The sequence below is a fragment of the Pristiophorus japonicus genome, chromosome 3 (genome assembly GCF_044704955.1).
Source record: "Pristiophorus japonicus isolate sPriJap1 chromosome 3, sPriJap1.hap1, whole genome shotgun sequence".
NCBI classification, from domain to species: domain Eukaryota; kingdom Metazoa; phylum Chordata; class Chondrichthyes; family Pristiophoridae; genus Pristiophorus; species Pristiophorus japonicus.
The window spans coordinates 35,808,942-35,822,265 of record NC_091979.1 but is presented as its reverse complement, the minus strand read 5'-3'; positions in this window follow the sequence as shown (position 1 = coordinate 35,822,265).

Genomic DNA, 13,324 nt, shown 5'->3' with positions numbered 1-13,324 from the left:
CATATACTTCCTTAAGTAAGGTGACCAAAACTGTACGCAGTACTCCAGGTGCGGCCTTACCAATACCCTATACAGTTGCAGCTGGACCTCCCTGCTTTTGTACTCCATCCCTCTCGCAATGAAGGCCAACATTCCATTCGCCTTCCTGATTAACTGCTGCACCTGCAAACTAACTTTTTGAGATTCATGCACAAGGAACTCTCCTGATCTTTGGGCACCCTGTGCGGAGGGGAGCGGGTAGGTCCGAAGGCCTCCTCGTAGGACTGCTCCTGGGCACGGCCAAGGGTGCCATCAGCCGGTCCAGGCAGCGGGCGGTCGAGGGGGTCGTTCAACCTGACTGCCTGCCTCTCTTCCGCTCTTACATCCGGTCCAGGGTGTCCTTGGAGATGGAGCACGCGGTGTCCACCGGTACGCTCGCGGCCTTCCGCGAGAGGTGGGCACTGGAGGGACTGGAGTGCATCATCACGCCCGGCAACCAAATTTTAATTTGATTTTACATTTTTAAGTTTAATTTGTTTTAATTGCCGGTGCTTTTAGTGTCCCCTTCCCTTTTATAGGGGGCACTGGAAAAATGTGATTTTAGCGCCCAAAAAAAAAACCCCCAAAAAAATGAAAAACACAAAAAAAAAAAAAAAGGAAAAAAGGGCCTTGTAAATGTCTGGTGTGTCACCCAGGTCAGGTGGCACGGTTTAATGTTTTATGTTTTTGCAGGTGAACTCCAAAAAGAGTTTCATGCACAAGGACCCCCAGGTCCCTCTGCACCTCAGCATGTTGTAATTTCTCCCCATTCAAATAATATTCCCTTTTACTGTTTTTTTTCCCGAGGTGGATGACCTCACATTTTCCGACATTGTATTCCATCTGCCAAACCTTAGCCCATTCGCTTAACCTATCCAAATCTCTTTGCAGCCTCTCTGTGTCCTCTACACAACCCGCTTTCCCACTAATCTTAGTGTCATCTGCAAATTTTGTTACACTACACTCTGTCCCCTCTTCCAGGCGAATGGAATATTGGCCTTCATTGCGAGAGGGATGGAGTACAAAAGCAGAGAGGTCCTGCTGCAACTGTATAGGGTATTGGTGAGGCCGCACCTGGAGCACTGCGTGCAGTTTTAGTCACCTTTCTTAAGGAAGGATATGCTGGCTTTGGAGAGGGTACAGAGACGATTCACTAGGCTGATTCTGGAGATGAGGGGGTTACCTTATGATGATAGATTGAGTAGACTGGGTCTTTACTTGTTGGAGTTCAGAAGGATGAGGGGTGATCTTATAGAAACATTTAAAATAATGAAAGGGATAGACAAGACAGAGGCAGAGAGGTTGTTTCCACTGGTCGGGGAGACTAGAACTAGGGGGCACAGCCTCAAAATACGGGGGAGCCAATTTAAAACCGAGTTGAGAAGGAATTTCTTCTCCCAGAGGGTTGTGAATCTGTGGAATTCTCTGCCCAAGGAAGCAGCTGGGGCTAGCTCATTGAATATATTCAAGTCACAGATAGATAGATTTTAAACCAATAAGGGAATTAAGGGTTACGGGGACGGGCGGGTAAGTGGAGCTGAGTCCACAGCCAGATCAGCCATGATCTTATTGAATGGCGGAGCAGGCTCGAGGGGCTAGATGGCCTACTCCTGTTCCTAATTCTTATGTTCTTATGTTCTTATGTTACGCCCATTTATCTCGGCCGGAAATAGTTTGCCAAAGTTTCGATGATGTACAATTTGAATTTGGTGCTGCGCAGCGTGTCCAGTTCCCTCGGTGGATGGAGCCTGCGCCAAAAAAAGTGATGCCTCACCTTCTGCACATGCACAACAATAAAAGTGACATTTTTGACATTGTTACAATGGACGCAGTACAGGTTCGAGTTGGCAATCACGCCCAGGTCTTGTGACTTCTCCTCCCCTCCCCCCCCCCCCCCCACCAACTCATTGCAGTCATGATTTCTCCCCTTCTACCACACTCCCCCCCCCAACTCATTGCAGTCGTGACTTCTCCCCATCTCACCCCCACCCCTCCTCCACCCCCAAACTCATTGCAGTCTTCAGAAGGCTCCCGATTAGCACCTTGCTCCCCGGGCTCAGTGCAGCAAGCTTCAGATCAGTCGGCACCACCCTCTCTCTCCCCCCCCCACTCCACCCCGGGCTTGTTTTCCAGCCAAGCCCCTGTGTCCAAGCGCGGGGTCGAATCTGCCGGTCAAAGCCACGACCCTCCAGCCCTGCTTGAAGATGTTTGCTGGTGACGTGTAAGTAAGAAAAAAAATTAAAACGTCTGAAATCCAAAAAACCTCCATTTACTATGTTGACAGGTAAAAAATGTTGAACTTTATTATTGATTTTTAGAGTGTTCTTGAATCCCTCCAAAATCTTCGATTAAAAACAATGACGTATTTCAGCACTGATTTACAATGTGCGTTGCTTTCTGCTAAGTCACCAGGAGGTTTTTCAGGAATGGCCAAATACTTCGACCTCGGAGGAAACATTTTGGGCCAAACTACGGAAAATTATGAAAACCGCGCAGACGTGAGTGAACGTAAAGAAAACTCACCTCGAAAAATCATAACTAACTCAGTTACATCAGCGCAGATCGCAGGGGGAGACTTTGAAAAAAATAAATACACCAGAAAAAACTGCGCAAATAACCAGGGAAAATTGACCGCTTAGAATTGTATTAAAATAAGGACACGTTTATTTGTACTGCCAAAATGGCCACCCTTTGTTTCTGATTGGTCTCCTTGGAGGATAAGCCACACCTTGAAGTTTCAAAGGAATGTGTCATTGGAACTGTCCATCCCAAGGTCTCACTGACTTTACAAATTATTTTCATGCAACAAAATTCCACATGAGATGAATGATTAGTTAATCTGTATTTGCGGGTGTTAATTGAGAGAGTAGTGCCTTCCAGGAAACTGGGAGAACTCCCTGTTTTTCCTTCTAGTAGGGACACGGGGTGAGCTAGCCTTGGCTCAGTGGTAGCAATGCTGCCTCGGTGTCAGAAGTTTATGGGTTCGAGCCCCGGTGAGCGGCGATAACAATTCTGATGGTCACAATACCGGGTTGATATGCAGAGAAGTAATCGCACCCAAAAGGAGTGAAGTGTATCTAGCCAGTCCTCCTGGTAACGGGTTTTGAGTCAGGTCACTAACCTGTCCACATTAGAAAAAAGGTCTAGGAAAACCAGAGCACGATCAAATGGATGTAACAGCAGAGGAATAAATGGTTTTGACTTATGTGCTGATAAGCATGGAATCTATGGGATCTTCGAAGTCCACATGATGATTCACCCTCTAGTGATGGGCTCACAACATCTCATTGAAAGGATGGCAGAGATAACAAATGTTTTTCATTCATTCATGGGATCTGGGTGTCCCTGGCAAGGCCAGCATTTATTGCCCATTCCTAATTGCCCTTGAGAAGGTGGTGGTGAGCCACCTACTTGAACCGCTGCAGTCCGTGAGGTGCAGTTCCTCCCCCAGTGCTGTTAGGGAGGGAGTTCCAGGATTGTGACCCAACTGAAGGAATGGCGATATATTTCCAAGTCAGGATGGTGTGTGACTTGGAGGGGAACTTGGAGGTGATGGTGTTCCCATGCACTTTACTGCCCTTGTCCTTCTAGGTGGTAGAGGTCACGGGTTTGGGAGGTGCTGCCGAAGAAGCCTTGGCGAGTTTCTGCATTACGTCTTGTAGATGATACACACTGCAGCCCCGGTATGCCAGTGGTTGAGGGAGTGAATGTTTAAAGTGGTGGGTGGGGTGCCCATCAAGCAGGCTGCTTTGCCCGGTTTCTCAACACGTAAACTCGGTTGAATTGCTTCGCCTAAAGTAGGTGTTGCATTCTGCGTCATGCTGTCTGGAGCTATCAGGAGCAGACCAGCAGGAGTAAATTCTCTAGGAGATTTTCACTAGCTTATAGTTTATAGTCTGGATAGCACAGCACCAGCAGATTCGACTTCTCGGCCAATATGCTTGGAATAAACAGATAACATACACCATTTTGTGTCATAATGCTGAAATCAACAACAAAATTTATCTGGGTCGCAAAAGTTAAGCTCTTTCATTCAATTAGCTGTGGTACATAATTAACAAATGGCTAATTAATCAAAATTTTAACTAGATTAAAATGCTACTGCGCAAAACGAAATTTCAGGTACTCTAATTTCCTGCACATCTTGAAACTGATAATTTATTGTTTGTTAAAATGATTTTAAATTGGAGTAAACATACAAATTAATCTACTTTACATGAATGTCTTAGATTGACTTAATTTGGGACTTTAGATACCAATCTAAATGGAAATACAACATAATTGAAATCAATTTACTATACAGACAAGCTTTTAAAGCGTAAATATTAGCTGCACACTGATTTACAAATTGCAACTTGATGATCTTTCATTGAGCGCATTTCTCTTCTGGTTGTCATCCACAGAGTCGCTGTCATTCCTACAATTATTTTATCCATTTGTCTTACATTTTGCGTCATTTTGTCCATTTATATTTACATTTCGGAGCAATTTGGCTTGGCTTTACAACAGCACAATTTGTAAATCCGTCAATTCTGGTAAAGGTAATTTGAAGTCATGAAATTCTGTGGTAAACAATATCCTGCATAGATTTGTTTTAATCTTGGTGACAGATACATGAAATCCTAATCGACTCAAGAGGAACGAACAACATAATGGAGCACGCAATAAATAAGTGACAGAGCAAAGGCTGGGAGCAAGGATGTGGAACTTGCAGATTCTTCAAATTAACAGTCGTTGCTTTGTGACATTATGCTCATCATCAAAAATATTGTTGCACTTTTCTTTGCTGAGTGAGACTGTTTCACTTTATTAAGAAAATTTGATTAGAGAGTGACTTTAAACTTCTTGACCACCGATGCAACACTCTGACAAGTGAATTCACAGTGGGGGGCCCGAAATGCAATAGCGGCACAGCAGGATTGCATCACTTCTCAGTCTGCTGCCATTCAATGGGTGTATAATGCATTTCCAGCTTCATTCCCTGCCTAATGATAGACTACATCATCCCCATGCTAGCAAGTATAAGCGTAATTCGGTTGGGTCTAGATGGTTTCAGGGAAATTCAGTGAGGTGCAGGATTTAAATGAGAAACAGCAGGTGAAGAATTACATTTTATAAATAGCCTTTTAAAGAGATGATAAGAAAGAAAGAAATAATAACAAAACCTCAATTATATTGGATAAATAAAGTGGCCAGAAGTAAGCTAAAGCTAGAAATGTGCTGGTCAGTTAGCTCAGATGGTGCTAATAAAGACAAGGTCACAGGTTCAATCCCCGTCCTAACAAGCTGGGCTGTTGCTTTGCCTGAAGGGCTGCAACTATTTTAACAGATTCAATGGGCCGAATGACCCTCCATCTGTGCTGAAACCATTCTAATTACTGTCAGGGTTCCGTAGTTTGTGATTTTTTCCATTGATCACCTGCCACAAAGTTGTCACAAAGCAGGCAGTCCACTTTAAGACAGATAGTCAACATTAAGGCCGAGAAATTGGGTACTGCCCCGTTTGGAGGCGGTAACTGCTTGCGAGGTGCGAGACTTTACACCGGGCGCAGAAATCTCGCCCCGCGCGATAAATTGGGGTTACCGCCCCCAGAAGGAAGTGGAGCGTTAAATCAAGCATTCTATTTCCTTTCCGGGGTCGGAGCGGGGCGCACAGCTCGGGAGCATTACACACCGGAGCCACATGGTGCTGCCGCGTACGAGGAGAACGTCCCTGAATTGAAGGGAGGGGCCCAAGCTCTGCATATTGGGAACCCACCTAACCAGACCACTGGAGAGCAAGGTTGCCAGGCTGAGCGACCCCGCGTCCAAAGCGGCACCAGAGCGGAAAAGACAACGGGAGATTTGTATCAGCAGCAGCCGGCCACCTCCCCTTTAAATTTCGCCTCGCTAGCGGCTGGCCGCTCGGTACGCATCCCCTAAAACTGTCCCTGTCATCACCCGACACAGCTTCAGGGAGCGATACCCAATTTAGGGTCCATGGCACTAACGGGAGGCACAAATGACCCCAATTTCTCCTCCTAAAATTATTCTTCATCCAAATTGAGGGATTGTAGCTTGTTAGTAGGGGGACTGCTAAGTTGCTGTATTTGCACGTGTGATGTGCTAAACCCATCCATATGAAATGGCAGTTCAAACTCAGGGAGGATCATGAAATCTGAAGGCAAATGCAGCAGTGCAAATCGGGTTTCATACAATGCGCTTTCCTTTAAATGGTTCCCCGTCACCTGTCTTTGTGGAGCAGGGGCAGAAAAAAGGCTGACAGAGACATTTAGTGACACCTGAGGAGTAATGTCCTTGCCCACTAATACGCCAAACACCATAGTTACTGACCCAGGCACTGCAGCCTGCCCGTAATTGAGGAGATCTGCCTCCAGATGATCAGGTTTAGTAGGAAGAAAGTTAAAGGAGCTGCTTAAGCAAGACCTGCAGATAGAGACCTGCTATTCTGGTGCTGGGTGAATGGAACTTGATGTGAGTTAGGCTACGGATAGCAGAGTTCTGGGTGAGCTCAAGTTTATGGAGGGTGGAAGATGGGAGGCTGTCCAGCAGCGCATTGGAATAGTTGAGTCTGGAGATAACAAAAACATGGATGAGGGTTTCAGCAGCAGATCTGCTGAGGCAGGGACGGAGATGGACGATATTACGGAGGTGGAAGTAGGCAGTCAGTGACAGAGAGCACATAGGGCACATAGCTAGCACATATTGTTAGGACCAATAGGAAGCTGGGGTTGCGGACTGCTTCAGCTTGGGACAGTGGCCAGGGAGAGGGGTGGTATCGATGGCTTGAAATGGAGTTTGTGACAGGGGCCAAAAACAATACCTTCGGTATTCTCAATATTTAGTTGGGGAAATTTCTGCTCATCAGAAAAATCAGAAACAGTGAATGGATCAAGAGAGGTGGTGGAGAGCTGGATATCATCAGTGTACGTGTTTTCAGATTATATCACTGAGGGGAAGCATGCAGACAAGAAATAAGAGGTGTCTAAGGATAGATTCTTAGAGGACTTCAGAGGAAATGGTGCATGATGAGAAGTGTTCCGCTGGCTACAATTAGACAGATAAGAATGAAACCATACAAAGGCAGTCACACTCGGCTAGACAATGGAGGAGAGGGTTTGAAGGAGGATGGTGTGATCAACTGTGTCAAAGGTTACATATAGGTCAAGAAGGAAGAGGAGGGATAGTGCACCACAGTAACATTGGATGTCATTTGTGACTTGAATTAGAGTAGTTTCAGTACCGTGTCTGGGGCGGAAACCTGATTGGAGGGATTCAATCATGAACTTGAGGGAAAGATATGCATGGATTTATAAGAACATAAGAATATAAGAAATAGGAACAGGAGTAGGCCATACGGCCCCTTGAGCCTGCTTCGCCATTCAATAAGATCATGGTTGATCTGATCATGGACTCAGCTCCACTTCCCTGCCCGCTCCCCATAACCCCTTATCCCTTATTGTTTAAGAAACTGCCTATTTCTGTCATAAACTTATTCAATGTCCCATCTTCCACAGCTCTCTGAATTCCACAGATTTACAACCCTCTGAGAGAAGAAATTTCTCCTTAATCTCTGTTTTAAATGGGTGGCCCCTTATTCTAAGATCATGCCCTCTAATTCTAGTCTCCCCCATCAGTAGAAACATCCACTCAGCATCCACCTTGTCAAGCCCCCTCATAATCTTATATGTTTCGATAAGATCACCTCTCATTCTTCTGAATTCCAATGAGTAGAGGCCTAACCTCCTCAACCTTTCTTCATAAGTCAACCCCCTTATCCCTGGAATCAATCGAGTGAACCTTCTCCGAACTGCCTCCAAAGCAAGTATATCCTTTCGTAAATATGGACACCAAAACTGCATGCATTATTCCTAGTGTGGCCTCATCAATATCTTGTGTAGCTGTAGCAAGATTTCTCTGCTTTGATTCTCCATCTGCTTTGCAATAAAGGCCAAAATACCATTGGCCTTCCTGATCACTTCCTGTCCCTGCATACTATCCTTTTGTGTTTCATGAGATGGATTTGTAAGGAAGGAGGTCAGTAGCATATGAGACAGAACTGTTCTTAATACCAGCTAGCATGGGGGCCAGGAAGGGAAGTTAGATGGCCAGAATCTATCAGGAATAGAGTCAAGTGAGCAGAAGGTAGGTCTTATGGGCATGATGAGCTAGGACAGGACATCTGGGAAGATAGGAGAGAAACTGGAGATGTGAGTTCAGGGCCAGAGGCAGCTGAATGAGTGGTCTCAATCTTAGTGACAAAGACGTCTATGAGCTCCTCACACTTGTTGTTGGACGTGAGGGCGAAGGGGGTAGGGGAGAGGGGTTTAAGACAGCAGTTGGTAGTGAGGAAGAGGTGCTGGGAGAGATCCCTGCTCCTCTTTTAGCAGTGCCATTAGGATCTTTTATCTCAACCTTAAGAGGCAGATGGGACTCAGTTCATCACCGCTAATGAAAGATGGCAACTCCAAAACGGATCACTCAATCTGTACCACACCAGATTTTCAGCTCAAGTCCTCGATGTGGGATTTGATCCCAAAACCTTCTGCTTCGTTGCCAAGAATGCTACAAATTGAGCTAATCTGCCACTACAATCATAGAATGGTTACAGCACAGAAGGAGGCCATTTGGCCCTTCGATCCCATGCTGGCTCTCTGCAAGTGCACTTCAGCTAGTCCCACTCCACCACCCTTTCCCTGTAGCCCTGCAATTTTTTTTCTTTCAGATACTTATCCAGTTCCTTTTTGAAGGCCATGATTGAATCTGCCTCCACCACCCTTTCAGGCTGTGCATTCCAGATCGTAACCACTCACTGTGTAAAAAAGATTTTCCTCATGTCGGCTTTGGTTCTTTTGCCAATCACTTTGAATCTGTGTCCTCTGTTCCTTGACCTCTATCAAATCTCCTCTCAACCTTCTCTGCTCCAAGGAGAACAACCCCAGCTTCTCCAGTCTATCCATGTAACTGAAGTACCTCATCCCTGGAATCATTCTCGTAAATATTTTCTACACCCTCTCTAAGGCCTTCCCATCCTTCCTAAAGTATGGTGTGATGTCTCCGCAAGATCCTGCAAATCCCCTGGGAGGACAGACGCACCAACATCAGTGTTCTCGATCAGACCAACATCCCCAGCATCGAAGCACTGACCACACTCGACCAGCTCCGTTGGGCAGGCCACATTGTTCGCATGCCCGACACGAGACTCCCAAAGCAAGCGCTCTACTCAGAACTCCTACACGGCAAGTAAGACCCAGGTGGACAGAAGAAAGATTTCAAGGACACCCTCAAGGCTTTCCTGATTAAGTGCAACAGCCCCATCAACACCTGGGAGTCCCTGGCCAAAGACCGCTCTAAGTGGAGGAAGTGCATCCGGGAGGGCGCTGAGCACCTCGAGTCTCGTCACCAAGGGCATTCATAAAGCAAGCGCAGGCAGCGGAAAGAGCGTGCGGCAAACCAGACTCCCCACCTACCCTTTCCTTCAACGACTGTCTGTCCCACCTGTGACTAATTCCCGTATTGGACTGTTCAGTCACCTGAGAACTCACGTTTAGAATGAAAGTAAGTCTTCCTTGATTTCGAGGTACTGTCGATGATGATGAAAGTATGGTGCCCAGAATTGGACAAAATACTCCAGGTGAGGCCGAACAAGTGCCGAGAAATATAAATGAAGCAGATGCAGCATGCTGTCTCACTTGGACTGTGTGCATTAAATTAATGGACAGATTTAAAATTAACAAGCCTGAAACATTTTTTTTTCATCATGGGCCAGTGGACCATGGATGAATAATTCTGGAAAAGATGCTGTATAAATATTTGGCTAAGAATGCCAATATGATAAGGATAAGTTTAGACTGAGATGTTCTTGTGCTTCTGGCATTAGGGAAATGGAGCACTTTAAGAGCTGCAACTGTGCACCATTTCCTGACCTCCCTCCCCCCCGCTCCATGTGCCAGGTGGAGTGCCTGACCTGGAACCTAATCTGATTGATTCTTGGATTAAACTGAAGTTTGCACTGGTCAGTGCCACACAGCACGTCAAGGCACCTTGCCTGTCAGCAGCACCTATTAAGAATTCGAGTTGGCTGTTCACAATTCTTTCGACCATTAAAATTCATGGGCAAGCTATCACGTTGGCAGTGCAGATTCATAAAATTACTCCTCTGATATCTTTGTTCTGCTCACTGATCAACGTTATCAGCAGCTTGGTCCACGGAACTGATTCCTGACAGATGCCTCCAGGGGCCCTGTTCTCCACTGTCATTTCAAGCTCGCAATTACTGACATTGTTGCTGAACCCAATGAAGAACAGTGAAATTCAACTTGGCAACGTCAACTCCCACTGTGCAATTAGGGCCTAATTGCTGCAGCTTTGCCGCAACCGGGTACTGCCCTGCACGGTCTTCACACCAAAATACAGCACTCGCTGTCAGCCCTCAGCTTCCATCCATCGTCGAAACAGTGGCAGTGCTGCAACAGCCAGGAGGATCAGGATCTCCAGTGTTCATTTCTTTTTATTACGTTGAAGGCAGAGAGACGAAGAACAGCGCAAATGGTATTGTACGCTGGCAGCCTTCACCATCAGACACCCCTAGAAGCGTAACAACAATTGAGGATCAACTATCTGGACACGACCGAGTTAGTCCATTATCTGGGACCTGTGTGCAGGGCAACTGCAGAGAATGGGTAGCCCCACCCTAACCCTAACCCCAACCCTAACCCGCAGTCCTGAAGTTTTAGGTTGCAGGGTCATTTCATACCAGTGTGTGGAAAGTGCCGGCTGTGAGCCATTTCTTGACGTAACACTGCATTGCAGGTTGAAACCAAGGCACACGTCTCAGTATGCGGATTTTGTGGCCAAGCCTCAGCAGTAGACATCCAGAGAGCAAGGCTTCTTTGAAACCATCAATTTCCCAAGGATGCAGGTCATCATTAATCACATCCTGTATGACCAGTTGGTCATCAGCAGGCATGGCCTGATTTACAGAAATAGGAAAGGATATCAATCAATCAATGGGCAGTTAGTATGTGATATCAACCTAAGCCGTGTTTCCTACAACAGTGACTATACTCCAAACGTACTTCATTGGCTGTAAAGCACTTTGGGACGTCTGGTCGTTGTGAAATGCGCTATATAAATCCAAGTCTTTCTTTCTTTTAAGCATGCCTCAAGTTAATGCCAGGTATCTGGGGAGGTGCCTTTGAGATAGCAGCTTCACTTACCTTGCTTCTGTTTCTCTTAACAGGTCCAGTATTTCTTAGCCAAGGCTCTATCAACAGAACATTTCCAATTGTGTAGGCAGGCCACAGATGGGCTCACTATCCAAAGTGTAATGATGTATAATTGCATGCCGTATTATGATTTTTGAATCACCTTAATGTATTTTGTATCACCGAACATAGGTGTATTTTATATTTGTTGAACATAATTTTATAACTTAAAGCTGATTGGGAACTGCAGGAATCCAGAAAACTAGTAACCTAAATGAAACAACGTTTTTTTTCTTGGAAACAGCTTTGAAGGGAAAACTATCAAAGTTGTGAATTCAATTTAAAAAAAGGAACCTTGAGAAAGACTAACAAGGAAAAAAGATGCGTCATTTGCGAATATCTAAGTTGAGCAAAGACCGTTGTTGAATCTGTGATAATTAGAACATATGGGATAGAAATTGGTCCTTCAGATTTCATGATCCTCCCTGAGGCGAAAAGAATCACTTTGTGGCCGTGTCCGAGCTGAGATTGGGGCAGACCATATTACAGGTGTCTAGGGTGACTGCCTAAAACAGGTGTGAGGCCCCTCGCGCACGCTAACGAAATGCCGAACACCTGTTTAAGGACCTTTGGTGGTGATTGAGCTGCTCTGAGCTACCCTCAAGGCTACTCAGCTCATGGTTTCGGGATATGGATATGGCCGAGCCAGCAGCCCCAACCAAAAAGATACTTCCAACAGCCGCTACCAGATGGGATCGTCCCCCCGCCACCCGGCCCCTGGAACTTACCCGAGGGCTGCAGCTGGTGAGGCAGATAACTGGAAATTGTACACTTCCATCAGCTGAGCTGCCTGTGGAGGCATGACAGAATAGGACGGTTCACCCTGAATATTTAGATGAGGCCCGAGGACCAAAAAGCTAGGGTCTCTGTCTTCGGCTGCAGGGATTGCTCCTTATGCCTGATTAACACTTTAATAATAGAAACATAGAAACATCGAAAATAGGTGCAGGAGTAGATCATTCGGCCCTTTGAGCCTGCAACACCACTCAATAAATTTGTGCTGATCATTCACCTCAGTACCCCTTTCCTGCTTTCTCTCCATACCCCTTGATCCCTTTAGCCGTAAGGGCCAAATCTAACTCCCTCTTGAATACATCCAATGAACTGGCCTCAACACTCTCTGCGGTAGGGAATTCCACAGGTTAACAACTCTTTGAGTGAAGAAGTTTCTCCTCATCTCAGTCCTAAATGGCTTACCCCTTATCCTAAGACTGTGACCTCTGGTTCTGGACCTCCCCAACATCAGGAACAGTCACCCTGCATCTAACCTGTCCAGTCCCGTCAGAATTTTATATGTTTCTATGAGATCCCCTCTCATCCTTCTAAACTCCAGTGAATACAGATCCAATCTCTCCTCATATGTCAGTCCTGCCATCCCGGGAATCAGTGAACCTTCACTGCAGTCCCTCAAAAGCAAGAACGTCCTTCCTCAGATTAGGAGACCAAAACTGAACACAATATTCCAGGTGGGGCCTCACCAAGGCCCTGTACAACTGCAGTAAGACCTCCCTGCTCTTATACTCAAATCCCCGAGCTATGAAGGCCAACATTCCATTTGCCTTCTTCACCGCCTGCTGAACCTGCATGCCAACTTTCAATGACTGATGTACCATGACACCCAGGTCTCGTTGCACCTCCCCTTTTCCTAATCTACCACCATTCAGATAATATTCTGCCTTCGTGTTTTTGCCGCCAAACTGGATAACCTCACATTTATCCACATTATACTGCATCTGCCATGCATTTGCCCACTCACCTAATTTGTCCAAGTCATACTGCAGCCTCTTAGTGTCCTCCTCACAGCTCACACCGCCACCCTGCAAACTTGGAGATATTACACTAAATTCCTTCATCTAAATCATTAATGTATATTAACATCTCAGCTTGGCTCATCATCCCTTTTGTCTCTCAAATCTCTCCTGTGTTCCACCCTATCACAGACCTTCCCTTTTGTTCTTTCCTCCCCTCCCCCTTTCAGTGCTCCTTAAGAATCTGTTAACTTCGAACTTTCACCAGTTTAGACAAAGGTTCATTGACCT